The sequence below is a fragment of the Lucilia sericata genome, unplaced genomic scaffold (genome assembly GCF_015586225.1).
Source record: "Lucilia sericata isolate MDLA Ls3-8-SP2 unplaced genomic scaffold, ASM1558622v1 Contig000056F_arrow, whole genome shotgun sequence".
Taxonomy (NCBI): Eukaryota; Metazoa; Arthropoda; class Insecta; order Diptera; family Calliphoridae; genus Lucilia; species Lucilia sericata.
In genome coordinates, this window is record NW_023994092.1 from 321,508 (window position 1) to 331,604 (window position 10,097).

A 10,097-nucleotide genomic window follows, 5' to 3' on the forward strand; every position below is an offset into this window, starting at 1 on the left:
TTAGAGTAAAATGGTAATTTTTTGTTTCGTCTATGCCGAATATAAAACTTTATTTTTAATACTTTTTTTTTATTGAATTATTTTCATTATTAATATTTACAAATGTATTTAATGTGCTTAATTTTTAGTCGTATAATAGTTAGTATATTTATTTATGTGTGTATTATTTTTTTGTTTGAATATTTCATATTTTTATTCCTATAATTTATTTTTAAAATAAATGCCACAAATATGTGCAGTATAATAAATATCACCAGTGCATATAAAATTTAAATACTTAAATACTTTATTTACATTTTGTATTTGTTAAAATTAAAATCAGTTGCATACATATAAATATTACTATAATTTTCTATATTAAGTAAATATATATTATAACTATTAACAAATATTTTCATAGTTTTATTCACAATTATGACCTTAAATGCAATAAACTAGATTTTTTTTCCCTCCTAAATACATGATTTTTTTCTTTGAGATTCAGATATATAAAATTGTTTTATTTTTCTAATTTTTATTTTGAGATTAAAATTTATTTCATTATTACATTACACTGTTTCCAATTGTTTTATATTTTATGTTAAATTTGTATGTATTTATTTGACATGAAAAATAGCGTTAGATGTATTATATAGCAACAGATAGGAAATTGTAGAACATTTGTATTTAGTGTAGAGCTTAAATCTTAGATATGCATATATGCGTGAACCTTCATTACATATTAATTCACAAGATACATCCCAGCTATCATTTTTTGAAATTTTTGATAACATCCCAGCTAACATTTTTTGAAATTTTTGATCAGATTCGAGACATTTATGACTCTTCTGTACGATTAAAATGATCATATATGCGCTCATTTTCTGATCATAAATGATACATTCGTCGGGAGAAAATGGTACCCTACCCGCGACTCTTCTAAACGAGTCTTTTATGAGCCCCACTTCTGATCAGTTCTGACTCATTTTTTAATCTTTTTCGAGTCATTAATGAGCCAACTTACTGGTCGGTTTTAGAATTATTTTCGAATCATATTATAGTAATTTTTGAGTCTTTTCTGAGTAATTTTTATGTTTGTTACAGACAAATACAATACAACAGAAAACACTTTTCGATCTTCCGACTGCTCGAAATGTAACTACAAAATAATTTTATAAACAATCAAATTTCGAACACCTGGAAGACCTATTTGTGATTGCTGTACATTTTGTTTTGTTTTTCAAATAAATCAGATTTTAAACATTAATGGGAATTATTTAGATTTAGTTTAGTGATTAGTCACCACACTATCTTCCGTAGAAGATCATGTAAAAATATTATTATTAAAGCGTAATATAATTTCAATTTCCTTGACAGAAAATCGTCTTTATAAGTATCACAAAAATTGAAATACTTATACATTTAATTTTATAAACGAAATGAGAATTATATCAACTTATTTTAGGCCGCACAAAATTTTTTGCCAACTCTTCTAAAAGGGTCTTTCCTGAGCCCATTTTCTAATCAGTTTCGACTCATTTTTGAATCGTTTTTGAGTAATTTTTAAGTGTAAGTGTTGCTATTCCATTGCAAACAAAAACAATTACACAACAAACAATTTTTTATCTTCCAACTGCTCGAAATATGATCACAAAATAAGTTTTTAAAACCATCATATTTTAAACACCAGGATGATCAATTTATGATTGCTATACATTTTGTTATTGTTTTTCAAATAATCAGTTTTCAATCATATATCGGGATCATTTTCGAATCATTTTTTAAGCGCTCAACCTATTAATCACGTTAAGGTCATTAAAAGGAGTCAAAAATTACTCAGTATCCAACATCACTGATCAATCTTCCAAATGCTAGCTGGGTTATACCAAAAATCTTCAAATAATTGATTTCGAAGTATCTCACGCACACTTTGTTTTAAGCATTCAATTTGAAATCCTTTAACGTGAAATCCTTTATCCTTAATTTAGAACAACCCAGCAAAAACTGGGTAATGGCTTGTACATACATAACCACTTACTTTTCAACTGACTACTACTTACTGTCTGCATTGCTTTTAAGTACTCTTGTAATGACTTACATATAATCAATAAAAATAAGTAATAAGTACTTTATTTTGCGTTTTGCCTTTTTATTTGCACATTTTATTGAAATTTTGTTTGTTTTTAAAATACAACAACTTTTTAACTCCTTATTTGTAAGTACTTATTTAAGTAGTAATTTGTAAGCGACCGTGGTGAGTACTTGCCTCCAATGTTATTACCGTGTTAAAATAATGAGTTAAAATGCTAATGAATAAGTAGTGAAAATCGGCTTTATTTAGCCTTTTAACTCATAACTTTTTAATGTAAGTTTTTGCTGGGAACATATACCAATGATTGCAAACAACAAATATTTGACACATTTTATTCGTTTAGTTTAAATTACCGAGAATTAAACTTCGACTATTGAAAGCCTAGCATACATATTGGGTGTTAATACGAAAATTTTTTTAGAACTAAAAAATAACTTAAAATTATTGATATGTAATAATGTTATTTGTGTTTAAATTTTTGCATAAAATTTATTCAGGATTAATTCATAAAAAGGCGCCATCCCTCATTTCAGTAAATTTTCAAAATATGTATTCATGTCATATTTAAAATTTCATCACAACTCATTTTTTAGTGTAAACTGTGTAATATTTCTTTCGATTCAATCCTTAAGTAATTTTTGAATGTAATTATACATATTAAGAAGATAAAATGTGAAGTAGTACTTTCATTTCACTTATAATACATGTGCAATGTACATTCATACATATTATGTATTCTTTCCAGAACTTATTTACCTAAATAGTTGATATTAATAATTCTTTAAATATTTAATTGTATACAGTAAGTAACGAGAGTATAATGGTTATTCAACCGATAGAAATCATAAAACCTTATGTTGTAAAAACCTTATGTTAAAATTGCATTTACCCTAGTTTAGATAAATTCGCATTTTGTGAGAAAACAAGTATTTTTAAAACTTCTAATTTAAAACTCTCTAATTTTCAGAAAATTTTCTATATATTATATATATTATACAATATATAAAGAATTATCAAAATATGTATTCCTATTTCGTTAAAATGTTAGTTTTAAATCTGAAATTTGTAAGTCGTGGCTGCCGATTCAATCTAATATTATAAGCAGCTAAAATCAGTTCAGACGATCGCAAGGGTTCTGTACTGAACACAATTCATTCGTTTAAGCGAGCATGTGTTCGACCAATTCCGACTATACTTTCTTACTTCTTTTATTACAAGAATGTGCGGTCACTAGTTATAAGACCAGTTAAAAACTCTTATGAAAATAGTTGTTTTGCCACACCAACCTTATAGTTCAGACCTTGACCCGTCTAACTACGATTTGTTTTGGTCGAAGTACAACGAGTTTTACTTCAAAACGGAATATCCGCAATTAACTTGACTTAAAAATGTTGTAAGAAAATCCTCAAAAACTGCCTTTCTTTAAAAGTTTTAAAGATTTTTATACCCACCATCATCATATAGTGATTTTGTCATTCCGTTTGTAACACATATTCTGGGTCCTTATTAAATTCTAAAACGATCTAGCCATGTCTGTCCGTTCGTCTGTCTGTCTGTTGAAAGCACGATAGAGGCGGTACGGAAAGAGTCAGAGGGTTGAAATAGCGATGAAATTCGATATAAATAAGTTTCATATAAGCAAAAATCTCTCTACCAATTTTTTTTGAAGATCGTCCCATAAACTACCCTATCCCCCATATAAGGTCCCCTTCAGAAAATGACTTAAACGCACATTACTGGCTAAAAAAATAAGAGTATAGCGATGATATATGACATAAGGAAGTTTTTTACGAGCCAACACCTCTCAACTGATTTTTATGCGAATCGTCCCATAATTGAACCTACCCCTTATATAAGGTCCCTTTCAGAAAATTACATTAACGCTAATTATTGGCTTAAAAATACGCGTATAGCTATGAAATTCGACAAAAGTAAGTTTCGTAACAAATCATTCTAGAAAATTTTAAGAAGATCGGTCCATAATTGACCGTACACCCCATATAAGGGCCCGTTCAGAAAATTACTTTAACGCTCATTAACCACTGGCATAAAAATACCAGTAGATCTATGAAATTTGACATAAACAAGTCAAATTTAACGCTTAATGTTGGCTTAAAAGTTCATACAAATTATGGTAGTTCTTTAGGAACTGACATTTGATGAGGATCGGTCGATAACTGATCCAAGCCCCCATTATTAGTTTCCTTAAGGAAATTACTGTAAACCTTATAGCTGAATTTATGATACGAGTACTGCGATGAAATTGTTATTCTCTAAACCGATGAGGATAGGTCCTTAACTGACAAGCATCGGTTTTTAAATATCAAAGTTTATTTATAAAAAAGCATTCCCTTCTGATGGTGGGTATATAAGATTCGGCATGTCCGAATATAGCACTCTTACTTGTTAGATGCAAAATTCGTTTATTAGTACTAAGCTTTGTATTAATGGGTAACTAGCTTTACACATCTTAAATATTTTTGAGGACCTGTTGTTGGATAACAAATAATTAATGTAATAATTTGGAGTTTAAATTTTTCATATGCCCTTTATGGTAAATTATTCGCAATTTACGAAAGCAAACAATATATACTTTATGTAGTTTATTTTGTTATTTAAAACAACAGTAGAAATGCATTGTTAATTGAAAATTAAGTAAACGGAATAAAAGTGTATAACAATGGAAACTAAAAATTAAATTATATAAAAAAATAAATACACAGTCTATCATAACATGAATGTTATTATTAAACTATATAATGCGGAGTCATTCGTGTGTATAAAATTAGATAATTGCATATAAATTTGCTGCAATAATTTTTATTATTCTGCGCTCACTATTCATAGCTTATCCTACAGTAAGCCCTCTTTATTTACCGCCTACATAAACCTTATTTAACCATTTCGGACATGTATCATAAAAAATACTCTAAACTAAACCGTTTCATTTAAAATGATTTGTACAATTTCGATATGATAATTAACCGGGGCTTACTGTTGATACACGTGTAAAATAGATGGACAAAAAACAAAAATTTGCAAAAATATGAAGGTAAATAATGTTGATGACAACAATGATAAACACACTGATTTAATGGTTAATTATTTTATTTTTTGAAAATTAGAACAATATGCTAATTTTATCAAAACATTTGTTTAAATGTATCTTTGTATGAGTGTGGTATATGTACACATTTTACATATGTTTTTATGTAAATATGCACATTTATACTGTTTACGATTATCCAAAATGATTAGTGATATTTATAGGAATACATTTGAGTGTAATAACATTACATTTGTAAATGTTATATATGTAAATATCTGTATTATACATAAATATTTACATACATAATGGCATATCATAATTACTTGTATTTGAGTAGAAGACAATAATTTATGACTTCATGTTAATGTCAATCTTACACGAAGGTAATAAGATTTAATCGTAATTGATGTAAATATTGCTAAAGAAATCGAATTGCCGAAAATACACAAATAAAATGTAAGAATTTTCTACACAGAAAAAAAGTCGTTGAAAGTTGCAAGATGTTGTTATTAGGTTTACATTTACCATCGCAAAACTATTCATATTTTCGGTCTTTAGGACGTTCTAGTCTTGTCCGTTCATAAAATGTAGAAAAGAAGAAGTTAGAAGGTTACGGCTTGTTTTGAATTAAAAATATTTCACGATTTCGCCAAGTGACCCTCTGAATATAGTCTAAATTGTAATAAACATTTTAATAAGACAGCAATCGTGAATAAATTTTGCACATGTTAGTTCTATTCACTGAAAAATATAATTGTTATATAGGACGCACATCAGATCATATTTCATCCTAGTCTCTATATAAGGTGCCCGTTAGAAAATTACTTTAACTGGCTTAAAAGATCCAGTACAGGGACGATATTCAACATAAGCATGTTTTGGCTTTTAAATCTCGTTTATCATCATTTAAAAGCAAGAATGTGCATCTGTATCTTCGATGGACATAGAAATGGTACTTTAGGAAAAGTTAGAATGCAGAAAGACGCGAACAGAAAAAATTATTATAGGAAAAGTTATAGCCAAAAATAGTTCCACTGTAGTCTGAGATACTCTAGGTAGGTAATTAAGTGTTAATGATGAAATAATACACCAATTTCAAAAATTATCAATAGATTTTGTCCTCGGACAAACACAACGATATTAAAGAATTTTTATAAACAGTAACACCCCAGCTAGCATTTTTTGAAATTTTTGATCACATTCGAGTCATTTATACATTCGTCGGGAGAAAATGGTACCCTACCCGCGACTCTTCTAAACGAGTCTTTTGTGAGCCCCACTTCAGATCACTTCTGACTCATTTTTTAATCTTTTTTGAGTCATTAATGAGCCGACTTACCGGTCGTTTTAGAATTATTTTCGAATCATACTATAGTCATTTTTGAGTCTTTTTGAGTAATTTTAATGTTTGTTACAGACAAATACAATACAACAGAAAACACTTTTTGATCTTCCGACTGCTCGAAATGTAACTACAAAATAAATTTATAAACAATCAAATTTCGAACACCTGGAAGACCTATTTGTGATTGCGTTACATTTTGTTATTGTATTTCAAATAAATCAAATTTTAAACATTAATTTAAATTATTTAGACTTAAAAGACCATTAAACATATGAAATTATTATAATTAAAGCATAATATAATTTCAATTTCCTTGACAGAAAATCTACTTTATAAATATCACACAAATTGAAATACTTATACATTTAATTTTATAAACAAAATAAGAATTATACCAACTTATTTTAGGCCACACAAAATTTTTGCCAACTCTTCTAAAAGAGTCTTTTCTGAGCCCATTTTCTAATCAGTTTCGACTCATTTTTAAATCGTTTTTGAGTCATTTTTAAGTGGAAGTGTTGCTATTCCATTGCAAATAAAAACAATTACATAAGAAACAATTTTTGATCTTTCAACTCCTCGAAATATGATCACAAAATAAGTTTTTAAAACCATCATATTTTAAACACCAGGATGATCAATTTATGATTGCTATACATTTTGTTATTGTTTTTCAAATAATCAGTTTTCAATCATATATATCGGGATAATTTTCTAATCATTTTTTAAGCGCTCTACTTATTAATCACGTTTAGGTCATCAAAAGGAGTCAAAAATGACTCAGTTTCCCATCAATCATCCAACAATCTTCCAAATGCTAGCTGGGACACCAGTGATTTATGTAAGTGTTTATTTGTGTGTATAAATTTTATAATAATTACTATTCGCTGTCTTAAAACAGTTCGAAATTGTATTTTAAATTGATTTTGGTTGCATATAGCTTTTTATGTGAAACATTTAAATATCGACCAAATAATTAGGTTTATAATAAATGTTCATAATTAGTTTTTTGATCTTATTCAAACACACACTCAAACATGTGCTGCATTGGTGCACATGTGTGAGTGTTCGAAAATAAAAATATCAATTTATGTTTATTTAATTTCAACCAAAAATAATAATTTTTGGAAAAAAATAATAAGTTTTTTTGTTCAAACTTAAACCATACATATCTACAAATTCATACATACTTATATGAATGTATATGTGGGTGCTAATTTATTTATATATGTATTTAATAACCTATTTATTATCCTTAAAACCACCTACAATAATTTATACGTACATATATTTATGTATGTATGTATGTATATATATAAATAACTATGTGGCCACATTACTAATACATTCATAAATATTCGTTTCATTTGATTTCTGTGGGTATGCGTAATATGTATTAAACATGTCCTTAAAATGTTTTTTTTAGTTGAAGAAAAATTATTAACAAAAATATACTTTCATAAAGTGTGAGCATTATATTCGGTTGTGCCGAATCTCATATACCCACCATCAAACGGTATGCCATAAAAGGAATGCTCCTCTAACAAGATGATCACACATCAAATTAACTGGTCGTTTTTTCATAAAATTTTTTAGACTGATTTTGGATCATATAAACATGTTTACATCGAATATCGTCGCAGTACTCGCATTTTTATGTCAGTAATTAGCGTTAAAGTAAGTTTTTGGGGGGGCTTTCTTATATGGGCGGTGGAAGATTTAAGTTCCTATAAAAGTTTCTTATATCAAATTTTAATCCTGTACACGTATTTTAAGGGGGATTCCATATGCGGGTAGGGTCAATTGTCTACCGCTCCTCAATAAATTTCATCGCTTTACACGTATTTTTAAGCTAGTAATAAGCTTTAAAGTTATTTTCTGAAGGGGATCATATATGGGGGGTAGGGTCAATTATGGACCGAACCACATATAATTTGGTACATATGTTTTGGCTAGTATGTCAAATTTCATCGTTGTACTCGTATTTTTAAGCCAGTAATGAGTGTTAAAGTCATTTTCTGAAGGGACCTTATATGGCAGGTACGGTCAATTATGGACCGATCCTCATAAACTTTGGTAGGGTAGGGTAGGCTATAGTAATACTTTTAAATCATATCTGCAAGTTAAGGCTGTTTTTCGGGGTTCCACTTTTATGGGGCCTATACTAAATCAATACTAAACCTTACTTATAAAGAATTTATGGAAAATTTCAAGCCTCTATCCCATTCCGTTCGGACTCTATCGTGTTATCAACAGACAGACGGACGGACATGGCTAGATCGTTTTAGAATTTAAGAAGAATCCACATTATATATACTTTTGTGGGTCTATGACCAATATTTCAATGTCTTATAAACGGAATGCCAAAATCAATATACCCCCATTTTTTTGATTGTGGGTATAAAAATGCAGAAATGGAGATTGCAGCTAAAGCTAAACCTATCAATCCATTAAAATAAATTGTGAATGGGCACGATTAATAATATGAATATTTCCTGTAGTTGTTTACGTGTTTTTTTTTGTAGTTTTTGTTTCTGCTTTTAAATGAATATTAATTTTATGCTTTGTTAATTTTAAATAACAAATTGTCATCTGTGGTCGTTATTTTTGAACTTTTGTGTTTTGTGCATTATTTTTGTTAATGACATTTTATTTATTTATTTAGCTTTTTTCCATAATTTTATATTTTTTTGCAGTTGCATTGTCAATTGCAAATGTAAAAATTATTTAAAATCAAATTATATGGTTTTGTGTGAACACGAAATTTGTTCGCATATATATAGTTGTTGTTTTTTTATTACACTCTTATTTAATAAAATAATGTACATACATACATACTATACATATTAGTGTTTTATTAAAAATGCAGAAATAATATTAATAATTGAAGTTATATTCCAAATTAATAACATAGATTAGGGATATAACATACATATTTATAAATAGTAAATCACCAATATCGGTAGCATACAGTGTTGTTGCTGATTATTATTAAATAAATTTGCCGAATATTTTTTTTTAAATATTTGATTGATTCGGGAAATGCAATATACGTGATCTTCTTTAATAGACAATATATCACTGCCTATTATATCCCTAATATATCTATAATGCATCGTCAGTATATATGAATGTATATTAGAGTAGGTTATAATATTGAAAATTAAGTGGAGGTCAATTTTAGTGAAACACAAAATCAGCAATAAATTTACTTTTATTTTATTAGTTCATTTAAGTATAATATATTAGAAAATAATGAATACTTTTAATTAACTATTTAAAGACAATAACAATGTCATTGGTGGTTACTAATAGAGTTTTCTTCATACTTAATTTAATTAAATAATATAACATGTTATATACATACATATGTTTGTATATGTTAGGGTTATAACCAAAATTAGACCCTATCACTAGATGGTAGCCAGTAGTATTATAAAAGCAAAAACCTTTTTCTTTGGTTATTTTGGTGAAAAATCTTCTGCGACAAATCGATCTTCTAAAACCATTCACAAATACATTTTCACGAATTTTTAATATACATGTTTGCGGGGTTCCCCGGTAGGCTAGTTGGTAGTGTCTGGGGATTGTGGTTTCGATTCCCACCAGAGACTCTGGTCTGCTACACTACA